This window comes from Ochotona princeps, chromosome 16, assembly GCF_030435755.1.
Source record: "Ochotona princeps isolate mOchPri1 chromosome 16, mOchPri1.hap1, whole genome shotgun sequence".
Lineage (NCBI taxonomy): Eukaryota > Metazoa > Chordata > Mammalia > Lagomorpha > Ochotonidae > Ochotona > Ochotona princeps.
This window is the reverse complement of record NC_080847.1, coordinates 23,862,207-23,880,873: the sequence shown is the minus strand read 5'-3', so window position 1 is coordinate 23,880,873 and position 18,667 is coordinate 23,862,207. Positions and strand designations below refer to the sequence as shown.

Sequence of the window (18,667 nt, the reverse complement as noted above, 5' to 3'; positions counted from 1 at the left end):
TAAAATCTTAAAAAAAAAAAAAAAAAGCAGCTGAGGATGGCCCAGAGCTTTTGGACCTTGCACCTTCTTGGAAGACCTGGAAGAAACTTCTGGATCCTGACTTTGGATCAGCTTAGCTACAGCCATTGTGGCCACTTGGGGAGAAAGCCAGTGGACAGCAGATCTTTCTCTCTGTATCTCCTTCTCTCTGTGTATCTGGGTTTACAACAAAAATAAAAAAAAAAATCTTTTAAAAAATTAAAAATGGTAGAAAAAGCATTGTAGAAAAACATACTTACAGCCTTGGGTGACGAAAGGCTGCATAAGCTCAATCCACAAAGCAAAATATGATTAATGTTAAAATAAAATGAAAATCAGGCTTTGAAAAAGCATCATATTAAGCACAACAAAGGATGAATAAGCATAATGAGACCTTTGGCACCTTAACGTGAAGGCAACTCTATAGGAAAATGAGCAAAACACATGAACAGGTCAAATCCCAGAGGAAGAAATGCAATGATAATAAATATGCAAAATCACACCCAAATACATTAATCAAGAAAAATAAATTACAAGATAATGCAGAGTATTTCCCCAGGCACACTCAACTGGTTAAAAGCGCAGACTCCACCTCACCAAACCTCCTGGGTTTGAAGCCCTCCTCTGCTGACTACTCACCATGTGGCCTAGGGCATGTTAATTCTTTATGGCTTAGTTTCTTATCTATATGGAAAAGAAAGATAACAATGCATCTTACATTTTAACCATCAAATTAAGGAAGTAATATGCTAATACACATACAGTGTTATGAATAATGCTTGACACAGAGTAACCAGTAAACAGTAGGTCAACATCTTAAGACACTGCACAAAGATGTGCATGCGATTGCTGCAAACTCATACTCATGCACGCTCAGTGGTTCACTAGAACACTGTGTGCCACAGCAAAACTGGATGTGACCTTCAGTGATGTCTATAGGCAGCAAAGAAAATTTTGTCCCTCCAAAATATGAAATAACGAAAACTATTAAAAGGGATAAAATTGATTCAGGGCACCAAAATAAGAAAATAATGAAATGAGGAAAAAAATGTCAAATCAGAGACTTCTCTGGAATGATCTGAATAATGTACTTTAGATATACCGCATGTACGACACAGGCGTAAATACATGTTCATATGCCCACAGGTACAAAAAGCTCAGAAATGTTATGACAAGATTTCTCCATAGTGTCATCAAAGGTGACCATGAGGGCAGAGACATGAGATTGGAGAGAAAGTTTACCAAAGGAATTCCATTTCTCTTTTCTTCCTCCTTTTAAAGTGGATATTTATTCTTAAACACACACAAAAACAATATTCATGCACAGAATTCCCAAAAAAGGTGAACGAGACAATTAGTGAAATCAAGTGATACTACAAGTTTCTTCTTTTCAAGCAAAGATAGAATGATTGGCAAAGGGATTTGTCTAGTCTTGCTTCAAAGAATGTGAGTTTAGCTCTGGGGTTTCCAAATACCTTGAACACAGGATAAAACTGTCAAAGTCGTATGTTGCTAAAACAAAAATTCTATAGTAGTCTGTATCAGCTGGTTCCATTGTATACAGTGTGTAAGTTTTACATCTCCTAGAAAACTATGTTTGTAGATTTCAACCACAGACCTTCAATAGTCCTTCTGTGACATAAACAAATTAAAATAAGGCCAACCTAAGCCGATCATATTTACCAACCTGATCCTCTCTGAAAACGAGAAATGAAGTCAAACACCCTTTAATACTATCTATTAGTGGAGTAATACAATACATTTTGACAAGTTGAACTGTGGAAGCAGGCAGCTGGTTAAAGTCTCTACAGGGCCTGTTTAGAATGAAAACAGGGGTGAGAGACAGCTCTATAACTGGGTTTTAAGAACAGCTCAGCCATCAACTACATCCTAACCAAGTACTTTTATCCAGTTAATTTAGAGTGAATCCCTTAGGGTCTCTGGCCGTCTACCACGGCAGCTCTAATGAGCCCGATCTCCAACTTTTCTCATTGTGGCCCTGGAAGCATTTATGCTTAAAATGTAATTAAACTTAAAACAAACAAGATCTTCAGTCCCTGACAGACCCTCTTATTTTTAAATTGACAAAGGCATGAACTTATATAGGATTATTTAGAAAGCACCATACATTTCAGCCACTTATGGCAAGACATTTGCCCAACTGTTCATCCTGCATGCAATTAGAAATCTAAATACTTGGGTAACGGGCTTCTACTGGGAATTAAACTTGCAGATCCTTTACAAACGAGTAATGTGGTAAGACTTGCTGTCCAATGAGGTGTCTTATTGAAATATCCCAGGCCGTTTCACTTGTCACAGCTGTCGTTTCAGCCGCTTGCACTCACAGTGTATAGCTTTCATTACGAAAATAGAAATTTGTGTCCTAAGTGCTGTTACATTACTAATGCTAAATATTTAATTCCCTGGGGTTCCAATTATGGTTGAGCACTGGCAACACTGATTCTACTTTTTAATAACAACTGTAAAAGCAATTTGAGCATTTTTCAATTAATTAAATACATAGTGAACGAGTAACCTCTTGTCATTCTGCCCTCTAGGACCTGAGCTAATTGGTGTAGAATAAAATGTTTTGAAAATTAACTGATATTCTGGTCTGCATACTGTTATACCGTTAAATTACAGTTTGCAAAATGAAGTTTGTCTTCTAACAGTTACACTCAATACAGTCTGCCGAGAAAGTACCTGCGTTTCATGTACTTAACAGGGCCTCTAATTAGAGCCGAGTTCAAAGTCAAGTGCCGTTTCTCTAAACAGCAGTCAGAACCAATAACAGTTGGCACTGTTCAGAGATAAACGCAACTAATTCCAACATAGGAAAGTTCCCCGGGTTGCCTTACGTATTTTTGCAATTTAGTTTAAACATTTTCAAACTTTGCTCCTTCCTAAAGGCAGCATCGTTCTTATCGTTAATCACGGTCACACACAAGATTGGAGAAGTTAATTTCTGGATTTCCTTTTCACAAGGGAAAGTTGCAAACTCCAAGTCTGGGAAAGTCCTTCCTTTTTAAGCACTTTGTTGCGGTTTCGCGTTTCACCATTAAACAATGTCATAAATAAGCTCCAAATTGGAGTTTCAGCTGAAAAGGATGAATCATAAAAGCAGATGCCACATTTTAGAAGGAACCTTTCTCTGAAGCACAATGAAATCCGATTAAAGAGACCATCTCCTTGTAGAAAAACGCTTCTGACAGGTGTTCTTCCAGGGCTGGGCCTTGATTGGCCATAATCTAAAATCCACGCTCGGAGAGTGAAAGTCTTTGCGGCAGCTGTCTATCTAACGGAGATGATCCCCGAAACAGGTTTCACTGAATTAGGCATCTCAGCAGAGGCATTATGGCTCACGGAGTAAGACACAGAAAGTGAAATCAATCACTCTGGGAGACAGGGGAAAGAAATAGGGAAAATTTAATCATCTCCATACCAATCTTGAGGGTTTAAATCTTTAATATTTTTTAAGATTTCAGTAACATCTTTGAGAAGTGAATTTCATTATAGGATTAACTTGATAGCAGTAGTCAGTTGATATAAATAGTTCAGACTAAATTTTTATTTATTTATTTTTGGACTAAACTGGATGATGAGGACATTTTAGAATTCCAGATTTTGGTTGGCTTCTCAGAAAGTAATCTCTGGTCTACTGGCAAAACATACACAGAAAAATGAAAAGCACAATTTTTAATAATTATTTATTAATCTATATGGAATATAAGATGCTAGGAGTTGTTGCAAAACATTGGCTTTTTATAGCACATGATGAACAATTCTTAAAATAGTAAGTCACAAACAGAATTTATAAGTTACAAGTTAAATCCAGTAATAGAATTACTTTCTGCCAAATGCTTTGACCAGCCCCCTCCAAAAAAGCACATCATTTTAAAATCTAAACATAATAAATGAAAAGAAAATGTGTGCTTTTGATATCAGTGGAATAGATATCATTTGTACTAAGAAATGGATCAGAATTTATTCCCAAACACTTTGGTGTTTTGAAAAACAGTAATTTCACTGACTATGAATGTGCTTCCCTAACACAGCGAAACACAACCAGACTGAGTTCCCTAGAGACACTGGGCACCATCACAGTCATCTTCAGTGCCATTCCATACAGGGGTGGGGCCCCTGACCAGTGCACCTGCTTCCAGTTGGCGCTGGTTGTCAAACCCCAAGTGCGCACTGTGTCTGCTGGCAGCGGCAGCTTCAGGATATGAGTTGACAGGATGGTGAATTACTGAACTCTCAGGGTCACGCGCCCTGTCTGCAAGCGCCCCTTCTGTTTCTCTGGGTGGCCTGACACTCCATGTCCTCTGGCTGTTGACAGCCCCGACCTGCACAGTCAGAGGAAGGGAAGAACCCCACTGGTCTTGGAAGGTGAGGATCTGGGCTGTCTTGACAGCTGAAGGTAGCGCGCCTTTGGATGAGTAACTCTGCAGTTCGACACCTCTGGAGTCCTGGCCATGCGAGGAACCCTATGATGCTGCTGTGGCTCTGCAGTGGCAATGTGGAACGATGATGAAGTGCTGGGGAAGGTGAAGCAGTGTGCCGATTTAAGATGCCCAGGGCTTCCAGCCTAATGTCCAGCCTCCAGCACCTTTCAGCAAGCAATTCTCATCAGTACTGTGCGAAGCACCTGAAGCAGAAAAGGCACGTAACACATCCATAATTATGCAAAGAACACAAAGTGATAGTATCACATCAAGGATTCTGGATTTTAACTAGAAATGCTTTTCTTTTCCTCAACTAAAGCTTTAGTCTTAGTAGCAATAAATTATAAGCCAAAGGAACATGCTTAAGGTTTATTTAAAAATGTTTTAAAATGGGGCTGGCACCACGGTATAACAGAGTTAAGGCCCCACTTGGGTACCAGTGCCCCATATGGATAATGGTTCGAGCCTCAGCAGCTCCTCTTCTGACCCAGCTTCCTGTTAATGGCCTGGGAGAGCAGCAGAGGATGGCCCACATGCTTGGGCACCTGTACCCACGTGGGGCCCAAGAAACATTTCCCGGATTCCAGTTTTGGAACAGTGCACATCTGGCAAAACCGAAAGTCAATGAATCAGAAAATGCAGGACCTTGTTGCTGTATTTCCTTCTTTCTCTGTAAAAACTGCTTTCCAAATGAAAACATATAAAAATAAACAAATAAAAGGAGGCCTGTTGTAAGGCCTGGTCCTCTCAGTGTGTGTGACTCGTTCCCTTACGTCTTAGATCTGAGGCCCACAGCCACGCTGCTGCTGGTCAGAATGAACCCTGTCAAGGGCCCAGCTGTGAAGGGCATTACGGGGAAAGGGCAGAGCAGGTGACCTAACTGGCTAACACACGGAGAACTGACATGCTGGTCAAGCAGGTTTCTTGGAGAGACAAGAATGGCTGGCTGATCAGGGCAGAGCTGCGCATGCAGCCCACCGGAAGGCTCTGGAAGCCCTTCTCCACACTGGCTATATCCTAACAAGCTCCTTTACTTGGTCTACAGGCTCAGAGAGGCATAAAAGCAGTGATAAGAGTGGGGGTAGAGGGAGAACTATAGCTGACAGTGACTGAGGGAACAGAAATGTGTGAGGAAATGCCCACAAGAATTAAAACCGAAACTCACATGCTGCGCACCACCTGAGACAACTGAAACAAGGCAAAAACAAAACAAAAACCTCAGTCCTTTCTGGAGGACCGAGTTCAGTGGCTCCATTCCCGTGAGTAAGCATGAGCTGTTATCAGCACTGAATGAGACTCAACACACTGTTTTTAGGATAAAAGAGGAAGGTGTGGTCCATGCTGGAAAGACTGCCATCACAGAAGTTAACACTACTTCTTAAAACTTGGATCTCTTGAACAACCCACTCCCCGAGGATCCCAGATGACTGTGGTTATACTCTAGTTAGATAGCTTTATGGTTAATGTACTGCGGTATAAATAAATACAGCTTAGCCCGAGTGTCTCCACTGAAAATATGTATTCCATAAAATGACAAATAAAATAGGCCAATAACAAAACCCACAGTAAACAATTCAGTTTAAAAGCACATAACATTAGAATGAACTAAGATAAATGAGTGTTCCTCAAAATTGAAAATAAACTTGTTCAAAATGGACTTTCAAAATGAAAAGGTAAATACCCAAAGTGCTAAGGAAAGGGGACATAAAACTGCTCATTCACAAACACAGCACCCCTAGGAGAAGTGACGGGGAACACAGCTAACTTAGGTGACCATGCAGGATTCAAACAAGGATTCTATGCCACCCTTAGTCAACGTTACATTGCAAAGACAGAGCAGGTATTCCACGCGTGACTGAACCGAAACTAAATTCACAAGTTGTTTGGCTGCCAGACAAATGAGAAACAACAACTTTTCTTGAGGGTAATTGGAGATTAAAAGTAAGAAAACCAAAGCACTGGGAATGTTCAGGGAAGCAGCCTGCTGAAGGCCGTCACGCACAGGCCGACTGCAACCTGAGCACTGCAGGCTGCGGGGCAGACGCCGTCCTATTCTACTCGCCTTCCACATTACAAGACCGAAGACACTCTGAGCAGCACCAGCCAGAGTTCCAGCCTCGTGGATCCCCTGGTGCCAGCTTCCCTACAAGGTGGCCAACAAATCAGGCTGTCCTGATGGGTGGCCATGGGGACAAGAGAGTGGCGAACGCCCTCCAAGGGCCCACTGGAGGCAGAGATGTGACTAAGGGCTATATACGCTGTTACCAAGCCTGCTTCTTCTGTTTCCCCAGTGCTAATTAGGGCAGGGCTCTAGTGACTCTGTTCCTTAGGTTAACGAATGTACATGGCCATTCAGTTTGGCCATTCTCTAGATGATACTGCCACAGAAACAGGTTTGCTGGCCAACAATGTCTACTGGCCTAACCTGATGCATGGCTACACTACTGGTCACTCTGGATGTATTAGGGGGCTTCATGTTCCCCATCCTCACCCCCATCATCTCTGAAGTATGGAGCACGGATGGAACTATCTTCAAGTTCTTACGACTAGCCAACCTTTCCTCTCCAGGTCTCAAACACCCACAGCCTGCCAAAACTCAAGTTTCAGGCCCTCAAGGACCTTACTATGAGAAACTTTTGTGTCTGTCTCATAAAGGTCAGGGTTAATGATTTCATAAATACTCTTAAAAGTATGGTAGGGATGGATTCTACCGGGGAAGGATGATAGTTCCAGTTGCAGCAACTGATTGGCAAGTATGCCCAAATCATCCAGATTGTTTTGGGGCGTTGAGATGTGGACATTTAGAAAGTCTACAGGTAAACCCAGCAAGGCCTCAGTGGACATTCTGTATCCTTTAGAGGGTGTGCTGGCAAACTGACAGTCTGCATCCTGTTCTGTAAACACTGTTTGGAACACTTTCGTGAAAGTTTCTCTAGAACGAGGCCCCGCCACTTGTCTGTGGCTGATTTTATGCTGAAGTCACAAAGCAGTTGTGACAGGGATCATTGGTCCACAACGTCCAGAATACTCTGTTTTTGTTTTAATAGAAAAGCTTGGCTAAACCTTGCTTCAGAACTTCCCACTCTGCAGGAATCCCAGCAAAGCTGCCTGCACCCCAGAAAGCTACTTCCCTTCACCCCAGCCATCACTATCCTTTCCTCTGTATCACCCTACTTTTGCTTTGTATCGTCTCCAGCCCAAATCCTCATTTTCTCGATCATTTCCTGGTTCCATGCCTCTCCTATCTGCAGTGATGGACCAGAAGCGTACACTTGGGTGTTGTGCAATGTCAAATAGCTCTGAAAGTATCTGCTTTTGTTGTTGTCACACTGATAGAAAATGTCTGTGGACTTCAGTTTCCAGGAAGGCATGTAAAGAGCGTGGGAGTTGTCTTTCCATCTGAACTACAAGTGAAAATTGAAACTATCTGAAAACCAACAACTGCTCCCAGGTAAGCAAGAGTGAGGTTAAACAGCAAATTGCTGCCCCCTGCCCAGACAAATTGGGCAGACGAGCAGATATAGAGAACAATTTACATGAACAGAAACTGCAGCAGGAATCAGGGCTGGAGTAGGAAAACTGGGGGGGACTGAGTCTCAATGTGAGAGCCTGCACATTTTTATGGCCTGGCTTACTTCCCTGGAGCGCTATCAGGTGATGGCACACACTTATGAAAAGGGCTTCTAGGGCCCAGCGTGGTAGCCTAGCAGCTAGAGTCCTGGCCTTGATTTTTCAGATAGTTTCAATTTTCACTTACATTAAGGCAGCAGTTATGATCCCTTAGAGGTACCAGTTTGTGCGCTGGGATCCCTTGGAGGTACCAGTTCGTGTCCCAGCAGCCCCACTTCCCATCCAGCTCCATGCTTATGGTCTGGGAAAGAAGTCAAGGAAAACCCAATGCCTTCGGACCCTGCACCCGAGAGGGAGACCTGGAAGAGGCTCCTGGCTCCAGGCTTCAGATTGGTTCAGCTCCGGTCATTGTGGCCACTTGGGGAGTGAGTCAGCAGATGGAAGATCTTCCTCGCTGTACATCTGTCTTTCTAATAAAAATAATAAATAAGTCTTTTAAAAAAGAAAGACAGAAATGGGCTTGTAGGGGATTGGACTTGTGACACCACAGGTTCGGCGCCTCCCACGTTAGAGTGCTAGTTGGAGTCTGGCTACTCTGCTTCTGATCTGGCTTCCTGCTAATCTGCATCGGAAGCAGCAGAGTCCCTGTTTCCATGTGAGAGATCTGATTGGAATTCTTGGCACATGGCTTTGGCCTGGCCCAACCCATCTGTTGTAGCCATTAGAGAAGTAAGCTGGCAGATGGGAATCCCTTTGTCTCTTTCCTTTACTATTGTTACCTCACTCTGCTTTTCAAATAAAGAAGTAACTTAAAAAGGGGGTCGGGGTAGCTCACAGGAGGCGGCATTTAAGTCAGCAGTTACGATGCCCAAGCCTGGCATCAATGTTACAGGCTCTGCCTCCTGACTCCAGCTTCCCGTGAATGCAGACCTAGAGGCAGTGATGACTGTGCGAGTGATCTGGCTCCTGCCACCCACGTGGGAGATCTGGATTGAATTCCTGGCTCATTGCTTCGTCCCAAGCTGGCAGTCATTGTGGGTACCAGAAGGTGAGTCACTGGATGGAAGCTCCATCTGTCTCTTTCCTAAAGTAAGTGGATGGATAAAAATATACCATGCTAATGCTAATCAAAAGAAAAGAGATGTAGCATTAGTTTCAGATGGAGTAAATTTCAGAGAAAGCAAAGCTGTAAACAGAAGCATTATACAACGATTAAAGAGTCAGTTCTCCAGGAAGGCATAATAATCTTTAACATGTATGTATTTAACAAAAAGAGTACCCAAAAATATGTGATGCAAAAATTGACAGACCACAAAGAGAAACAGAGGAGTTTACCATTATATAGCTGGAGGCTTCAACATCTCTCTGTCACAAACAGACTGATGCAGCAGGCATGGAATCAGAGAGGACAAAGTTGAACTCAACACCACCATCAGTCAATGGAATATAGACACCTATAGACTGCTTTACCCAGTAAGAGCGGAATACAGACCCTTCCCACACTGACACGGGACATTCATCAACACAGAACACATCCTGGGCCGTAAAATACATCATAATAATGGGGAATCCGCTCTCAGAAAACAATGGATTGAACTAGAAATTATTAACAGAAAGATACCTAGAAAGTTCTCAAGTACTTGGAGATTAAAACAATACATTTCTAGATAGCACATGGGTCAGAGAAGAAATATAGGAAACTTTAAAGCATTGTGAATGAAATGAAAATGAAAACATAGCTTACAAATTTTGTAGAATGCAATTTTTTCTTAGAGAAAAATTTAGACCATTGAATAAATATATTAGAAAAGTAGATTTTTAAAGAAACACCCTAAATTCCTACTTTAGGAAACTAGAAAAAGAAGAGTAAATTAAATCCAAAGTAAGTATAAGAAAGAATAAATACAAAAGTAACAAAAATTATGGCAAAGTAAGGCTGCAGGATATAGGATTAATATACAAAGGTCAATTGGTTTCTGATATACCAATAATGAACAGTTAAAATTTGAAATTGAAAACACAATTCCATTTATCATAGAATCTCCCAAAATAAAAAAACATACGCACAATCTAACAAATTCTGTACAAAATCTATATAAGGAAAAATAACAAAATTCTGACAAAAGAAGCAAGTGAAGAGCTAATCAAAGCTAATTAAATGGAGAGCTATTCTATATACATGGACAGGAAGACACAATATGGTCAAGATGCTATTTTGAAACTAAGAAACTCAATATAATCTCAATTAAAATACCAGCATGTTATTTTGTTAGTAATTATTACAAACTTATTTTGTTAATAATTATTAAACTTCTTACATATATTTTTAAAAGTCTGAAAAGAAAAATAATAAAGAGCTATTATCTAAAATAAAGAACTTCTAAATCTCAACAAAACTAAGCATTCCAATTAAAAAAAAGAAAGAAAAAAAAGGTTGGGGTCGAGCCCAGCATGACAGCCTTAGAGGCAAAATCCTTGCCTTTTAAACACCAGGATCCAATGTGGTCACCAGTTCATATCCCAGCTGCTCAACTTCTCATCCAGTTCCCTGCCTGTGGCCTGGGAAAGCAGTTAGAGAACAGTTCAAACTCTTGGAACCCTGCACCCACTTGGGAGACTCAGAAGAAGCTCTGGGCTCCTGAGTTCGGATTGGCTCAACTCCAACTGTTGCAGCCACTTGGGGAGTGAATCAGCAGATGGAAGATCTTTCTCTCTTTATTTCTTTCTCTCTGCGTAATATGCCTTCCTAATAAAATAAATAATATTTTTATTTTAAAGAAAGGTCAAAGACATTAACAGACACCTCATCAAAGAAAATTATACAGATGCAAATCATCTCACAATTGGCTGTAGAGTCAACTAGTATTCAATGAAGGAGTCAAGAATACATGATGATAACAGTGGTCTCTTTAATAACAGTGTTGGGAAAGCTACATATCTGCATCAAGAAGAATGAAATATTGATCCTTCCCTGACATCGTACACAAAAACGATCTCAAAGGGAGTAAAGATTTTAATAAAATTCCTAACCCTACACATCTCCCAGAAGAAAACTTCAAGAAAAAATGTGATGCCAGTCTTGGCGATGATTCCATGCATGTGACAACAATAGCACAGGCAATAAAAGCAAAAATAGATAATGGGACCACATTACATTGCAAAGGCTTCTTCCATAAAGGTAACAATCCAGAGTAAAAGCATAAGGACTGGAAGAAAATATTTATACACCATGTTACATAAGAGGTTAATTTCAGAAACACACAGGCATTCCTACAACTCAATAGCTAAAGAACCTAATTAGCTGGTTAAAAAACGGACTAATTGGGGCCAACATGGTGGCACTGCAAGCTAATCCTCCACTCTATGGCACTGGCATCCCTTATGGATGCCAGCTAGTATCCTGGCTGTTCCACTTCCAATCCAGCTCCCTGCTAATGGCCTGGGAAAGTAGCGGAGGATGTCCCAAGGGCTTGGGAACCTTCACCCACTTGCGAGTTTGGGAATAGCTAGCGGTTTTCAGCTTTGGATCAGCTCAGCTCCAGCTGTTGCATCCACATGGGAAACAAACCAGCAGATGGAAGAGCTTCTCTATCTCTCCTTTTCTCGCTGTAAAATCTGCCTTTCAGATAAAAACAATCGTTTCAATAAAAATGGACTAGGAGTAGGTGTTGGACACAACAGCTAAGACACTGCTCAGGACACCAACATTCCGTCTGACAGTACCTGGATCCAAGTCCTGGCTCTGATCTTCAGCGGCTGAAGGCTAACATACTCCCTGTAGAGGCATTGTCTGATGGGTCAAGGACCTTTGTTCCCGTAATCCACATGGGGGGCCTGATTTACGTTCTGGGTTTCTTTCTTTGGTTTGGTCATCCTTGACCATCATGGGCACTTAAGGAGCAGACCACTAGATGGGAACACTCTGTCTCCATCAAAAAATAAAGTATTTTTAAAAATTTGCTGAAAACTTGAATATATATTTCTCTAAGGAACACACTCACACACAAAATAGCCAACATGGGTCTGGCGCAGTAGCCTAGTGGCTAAAGTCTTCACCTTGCACGCAGTGGGATCCCATATGGGCGCCGGTTCCTGTCCCAGCAGCCCCACTTCCCATCCAGCTCCATACTTGTGGCATGGGAAAGCAGCTGAGGCTGGCCCAAAGCCTTGGGACCTGCAACCATATGGGAGACCCAGAAGAAGCTGCTGGCTCCTGGCTTTGGATCAGCTCAGCGTTGGCTGTTGCAGCCACTTGGGGAGTGAATCAGCAGATGGAAGATCTTTCTCTCTGTCTCTTTTCCTCTCTCTATATCTGATTTTTTAATAATAAATAAGTTGTTTTTTTTTTAAGTGGCCAACATGTGTTTAAGAAGATGCTCAAAAAAAAAAAAAAAAAGAAAAAGAAAAAAAAGATGCTCAACGCCAGCTGTGATCATCAGAGAAACGCAGAAGTTGGGGACTGGCACTGTGACATAGCTGTGCATGGCTCAAGCCACTGTGTGGGACTGCAACATTTCCTGTGGGCTCTGATTTGAGATCTGGCTGCTCCACTTCTGATCCAGGTCCTTGTTAATGCACCTAGGAAAGCAGTGTGAGACTGTCCAAGTGCTTGGGCCCGTGTGGAATATCTTAAGAAGCTCTGGGCTCTGGGCTTTGGCCTGGCACAGCTTCAGCTGTTGCCGCAACCTGGAGAGTAACCAGTGGATAGAAGACCTTCTTCTGTCTCTCCCTCTCTTTTGGTAACTCTGCCATTCGAATAAATAAAAAATTAAAAAAACCTTTTAAAAAATGCAGAACTAAACCAAGAGCCAGTATCACCTTACATTTGCTAGGATATCTAGGGATAGCTAATTCAAAAATGCCTAAAGGGCAAGTGTTGGTGAAGATGTGAAGGAACTGAAAATTGTGTTCATTCCCAATGGGAATGCAAAATTGGGTAGACACTACACAAAAAGAGTATGGACATGCCTCAAAAACTGATGCAGCAATCCCATTTCTGGTATTTATCCAGAAGAAGAGAAATCAGGGTCTCGAGGGATAACAGCACTTGAATGCAGCACGACTCACAACAGGCAAGACATGACCCTTACAGCTGGATGCACTAAAACATGCGATAGACACATAAAATGGCCTGTCACTAAACCAGCACATGCTGCAGCCTGGAACCTGGAAGGCATCGCGCTGGCTGGAATAAGGCTGCCATGGAAGACACGAACTGCAGGCCCTCAGGTGCATGAGGTGCCTTGATACCCAGATTCACAGATAACTGAACTGTGGTTACCATACTGGGGACCTGCTAATCATAGCATAAAGGTTCGATCAAGACAGATTAGGAAGTTCTAGAGCTTTGTTACACAATGTAGTCTCTATTGTTGATAATGCTTTGCTGCACAGTTAAAAAATTGAGGTTACAGCTTGTGTCTAGTGTTTATAATGAAATAACAATTTTTTAAAAAGAAGAAATGGGCAAACAGAATATGAAAAAACATCATATGTCATTAGGGAAATGCAAATTAAGCCAATGAGAAGCCAAAACCAGAAACAGTGACAACATCAGCTGTTGCCAAGGATGTGAAGAAACAGCAACTCTCACTCCCTGCCACCGCAAATGCAAAACGGGGCAGCCACTTTGGAAGAGTCTGGCAGCTCTGAGCAAACTCTACACCCGTTTACTGTTCACGCTCACACTCCGTGCTCCTCTGCATTCACCCGAAGGGGCTGAAATATTATGCCCACACAAAAGCCTGCAGATAGATGTTTTTAATAGCTTTGACCATCAAGCCAGATTGTGGAAACAATCAAGATGTCTTTCTGTAATGGAAGGAATAGAAAACCATCATGTATACAGGGGATGAAATGTTATAAACTACTACAGGAAGAATGAGTTTATGGGGTCAATGCGGTGGTGTAGCAAGTTAAACCATTGCCTGCAACGCCCATAGCCTGTATGGACACTGGTTTGAACCTGGTTATACTTTCCACCCAGTTCCCTGCTAATGGCCTGAGAAAGCAGTAGAGGATGATGTAAACACTTGGGCACCTGTACTCATTGAACACCCAGAAGAAGTTCCTGGCTCCTGATCAGCCCCACTCTGGCTATGTGGAAAGTAAACTGGCAGATGGAAGATCTCTCTCCCTGTCCCCCATTCTCTCCCTGTGACTCTCTGAAATAAATAAGGAAATCTTTAAGATAGAGTTGATTCAGTCATGGAAAGGCAGAGAGAAAACAAACGCATACTAACAAGTGAAGGAAGTCAACCAGAGAAGCCTCTGCGCAGTACGTGATTCCAATAACGGACATTCTGGAAAGGTGAGAACTACGGAATGAAAAGATCCATAGTTGCCAGGGGTGACAGAGGGAGGCGTGAACAGGGAGCACAGAAGATTTTTAGGGCAGTGAAATGACTGTTTGATACTATTATGGTGGGCCCATGTCATTGCACATTTGTCTAACTCCACAGGATGTATACACAACACTGAGAGTGACTCTAATGCACACTGCAGCTTTGGGTGATAATCATGTGTCACTGTAGGTTTATCACTTGTCACAAATGTACTACTCTGGTGTGAGAGGCTGATGATGGGAGAGACTTTGCATGCATGGAAGCGTGGGGTATTTTTGGAAATTTCGATATCTCCTCAGCTTGGCTGGAAACTATAACTCATCTACAAAATCTTCTCAGAATACAAGTCTGTGGCCAGTCAGTCTCTGGACCTCACCTAAGAACTACAACAGCGGACGGGGGCCTTTTAGGGACAGAGGCCTTGATTCCTCAGCTCCATCTAAATGTCCGATGGTGGAAAGGCACACAGGCAGGAGTCAGCTTTCAAAGGATTTAGGAGATAGAACCGACTCAACCTGACTAAAAGCAACACAGACCTGCCTGGGAAATGAGGACGGATGCAAGCCATGAACCAAGACCAAGCTTAGAGTTGGGCACAGGAAGAAGCTGGTTCTGCAAGGAGAGAGGGAGGGGCCGGCAGCAGCTGTTCCTGCTGCAGAGATGAGAGATCCTTACGGAGGTGCAGGCCCAGGAGAATGAGGTGGCAAAAGGCAGCACCCTAGAGAGTAGGTTTGACCAAGGGGGTGGTCAGCAAAACGGACAGTAAGGCCTGAGGCGGACCCCAGGAGCAGCAGCCTCTGAGAAGCCAGGACACTTACATAAACATGAACGCAAACCACTGCAGCCGGCAACTGGCCCTTTGCAGAAGCAGGAAACCCAGCAGCCCTGGGCTGCAGGAGAAACAGTACTGAGATCCAACACGGGAGCACACTTCTTCTGCTTCTTCTTAAGATTTATTTATTTTTCTTCCAAAGTCAGATATATAAAGAGGAGGAGAGACAGAGAGAAAGATCTTCTGTCCGCTGATTCACTCCCCAAGCGGCCGCAACAGTCAGGGCTGAGCCAATCTGAAGCCAGGAGCCAGGACCTTCTTCTGGGTCTCACATGTGGGTGCAGGGTCCAAAGGCTTCGGGCTGTCCTATTGCTTTCTCAGGCCATAAGCAGGGAGCTGGATGGGAAGTGGAGCTGCCGGGATTAGAACCGGCGCCCATATGGGATCCCGGCGTGTTCAAAGCGAGGGCTTTAGCCACTAGACTATCACATTGGACTGGGAGCACACTTCTTTAACCACAGCAGCTATAGGCTCAGCAGGAAGGCTGGCAAATAATTCTGAGTGAAGCAAAAAAGGAGAAATTTGAGTCTAGAGGGGATATGTTAGAATGGAATCAACCCAGGAAAAGAAAAAGAAGAGGGAGAATTTTAATGATGTAAAACAGAGGTAAGAAATCAGGAGAAAATGGGAAAGAGAAAACAGAAGACTAGCCAGACAGGTGAAGGGACAGCCACTGCTCTGACAAAGGAAAGAGGGAAGGTGGGGGCATGCAGAAGACGTGGATAAACGCTCGGTGGTTTGCTCAACAAATATCTCACTCAGTTTTTGCAATCAAAAGCTTGTGTTGGTTCAGCTTCTCAGGGGATTTAAAAGTGAAAAAAAATGTAAATTTAGTACAAGGTTTCAACTTCCTTCAAAGTTCAAAATCTGCTCTTTCAGTCTCTGCCTTTGCTAACCTCAGTCTGTTGAGCAAACCATCTTCCTGCACTGGGGAATGGGGCTGTCCATGCCTGTCCCCTCTGGGTTCCTTGTGCTCCTCAACAGCGCCATGGGGTCGGCTGACAGGCAGAAAGCCCAGGCTGCATGGAATACAACCAATCAACTTTCCTCCCTCCCTTCCTTCCTTCCTTCCTTTTTTTTCTCCCACACCTATGAACATGGCAGTGCCCTCTGGAGGCACAAATGCTCATTATTCTAACACTTGAGAGTCAGACAAAAGTCACTCTCATGATGACTTAATTGGATTAAGCAGATACAGACAGGAATATCAATAGGAAGCTGCCTTCAGGGTGTGCCATCTGCCAGGCAGAATGTAACCTCCATGAGGGCAGGTGGCCCCAGCGTCCTGGGGCTGCCCTCTCCGGTCTGTGCTGCTCCAGGACCCAGCAAGTACCTAGAAGCTGCTGACTGTTTCTGAAAGGACTATAGTGGATACAACAGCACACTATGTATACTAAAACCTGAGGACAAATTATAAGCCTGTGTTGTCATCCGAATACATCTAGTTTCTAAACAAATCTAAGCCCTTGTTCCCCATCCCTGAAATGTTTCGCCGCTCTGTGTCTGTAAGTCCCTCTGCACAACTGAAACGGCCTTAATTTGTTGAAATGTGCATGGGCAGCTAGGATCAGAAATGGTCTTTCCTTCCTTGTCATTTGTTTCAGGATGAACACCTTCCAGCAATAGGAAACATTTCTTAAGACTTACTCTGCATAGGAGCATGAAGCTCGCATCACTCAACAACAAAAACAACAAATGGCAGTAATGAAGGAAATCGTGTATCTTGAGAAAGTTTGCCATTAAAAGGAAAAAAAAAAAAAACACACACCAGCATCAAAGAATACACGAGATGACCCAAAGCTCTTGGCCATCCTATGAGCAACTGAAAAGCCACACGCTCGGCGCGTGCAGAGCAGGAGTGGCTTTCTTCTCTACACCTGCTTCTCCCGGGTGCCCACCACAGCTGAAGCCTTCGGCTGAAGGTAGCTGAAGCCTTCGGCTGAAGGTGGCTGAAGCCTTTGGCCTCCTATGCAATCACCGAAGTCTTTCTCCTGGCTTCAGAGGAGTTCCCTTCAAGCATCAGCATCTCTCCTTGCCTGGCTGCTCTAACAGCTCTCTCCTGGTTGATCACCTGCAAAAACCAAGCCAGTTTCTTGCCGGCCTCCAGTCCACATCCCAGATCACTGTCATAGTGCCATCTCCGAAAGGCAGATCTGGTCAGGTGCAGCTTCCCTCAAGTGCCCCTGTATGCAGGATGCAGGCCAAGAGCCTCTGCCAGGCATATAAAAAGCCCTTGCCCATCTGCAGAGGCCCCTGTGCTCCTTACAATTTAGCCCACTGCAAGGCTTCAACTGTTCCTTGTGTTGGGTCTTTGTCTCTCTGCCTGGAGTCCTCCCTCCAGCCCTCAACCCTGTGACCTCCCTCTTGTGAGCAAGCTGCCTTGACCTGGTCTACCCTCCGGCAGGCTTGGTAAGCAGTCATGGCCCAGCCGTGCTGCCGTGGCAGCTGGCGTCTCCCTGTCATCACACGGAGTGCCAGAGTCTGTTTACAGCTCCGACTCTGGGGTCATGCTAAGTCCCATGACCCACAGGGACAGGCAGCATGCTGCTTACCATGCTGCCTCCTGGCCTGAGCTCGACACCCACATAGTGTAGCAGGGAATATGTCCCTGCTCGTATTCGATTCTCTGGATTAATGACAGTGACCAAACACAGTAGGTACACAGGAGTAACCGTGCCTACATGGAACATCCTATTCGCTAAAATCCAGTTCTGAGACTACTGCACTATGGCTTGCTATTTGAGTTCATGCCACAGGGTTTGCACGACATGGGCAAATGCCAAATAGTAGACACTTGTTCCTGATGAGCACAGAAGAAAATATTACTAACAACAGGGCTGCGATATGAACATCTGTGCAGTGACCTTCTGGGAGCCGGGTGAGCACCTTCGAGGTGGCAGCATTTGCTCTGAAGTCAGAAGCAAAGCTTAAATCCTTACAGCCACTCACCAGCAGGTCGGGTCACCTTCCCCGGGTTGAATCCTTATCCGCCCCACAGATTTCCTGCAGCTTCCAAAGCCCATGGGGATAAGTGCTCTGCTGTTCCCACGTACTGAGTGTGGAAGAAGTTTAAGGGAGACGGCTCCTAGAAAAAAAACCAAAAAATTAGTCCAGCAGAACACCTTACGACTCACATGTGAGTGCCTTTGAAATGTCAAGTTTAAAGATGGGATGTGGATTAAAATACCTCAGCAGTAAGTGGTTATAAAACCAGGTTGTAAGGAAAAATGCATATACACATTTATACACCAAAATACAAAGTGCCTGGTATTTGAAAAGAATGTGGCAATCCCTGAAGAATCAGGGAGTCTAGTGGTGACCAACCTACGACTGACATTTAAAACTGTCTAAAGTATACCATTGTTCATTTATTTTTTTAAAAATTGCTACCTAAACAGTATTGCAAGATGACTACGCAATGTGTTTTAGCATAGCCGCAGCTTTGAAATTCCGGGTCC

General features: G+C 43.5%; 1 long non-coding RNA gene across 1 annotated transcript; it reads right to left on the bottom strand.

The window, feature by feature from the left end:
- Positions 1 to 4,453: 4,453 nt before the first annotated feature.
- On the bottom strand, positions 4,454 to 18,288 carry LOC131482209 (uncharacterized). Its single transcript, XR_009246808.1, has 4 exons — positions 18,159 to 18,288; positions 15,968 to 16,002; positions 15,196 to 15,464; positions 4,454 to 4,666 (listed from the first exon to the last, which is right to left on the bottom strand). It is a non-coding gene; the product is annotated as an uncharacterized LOC131482209 (long non-coding RNA).
- Positions 18,289 to 18,667: the final 379 nt, after the last annotated feature.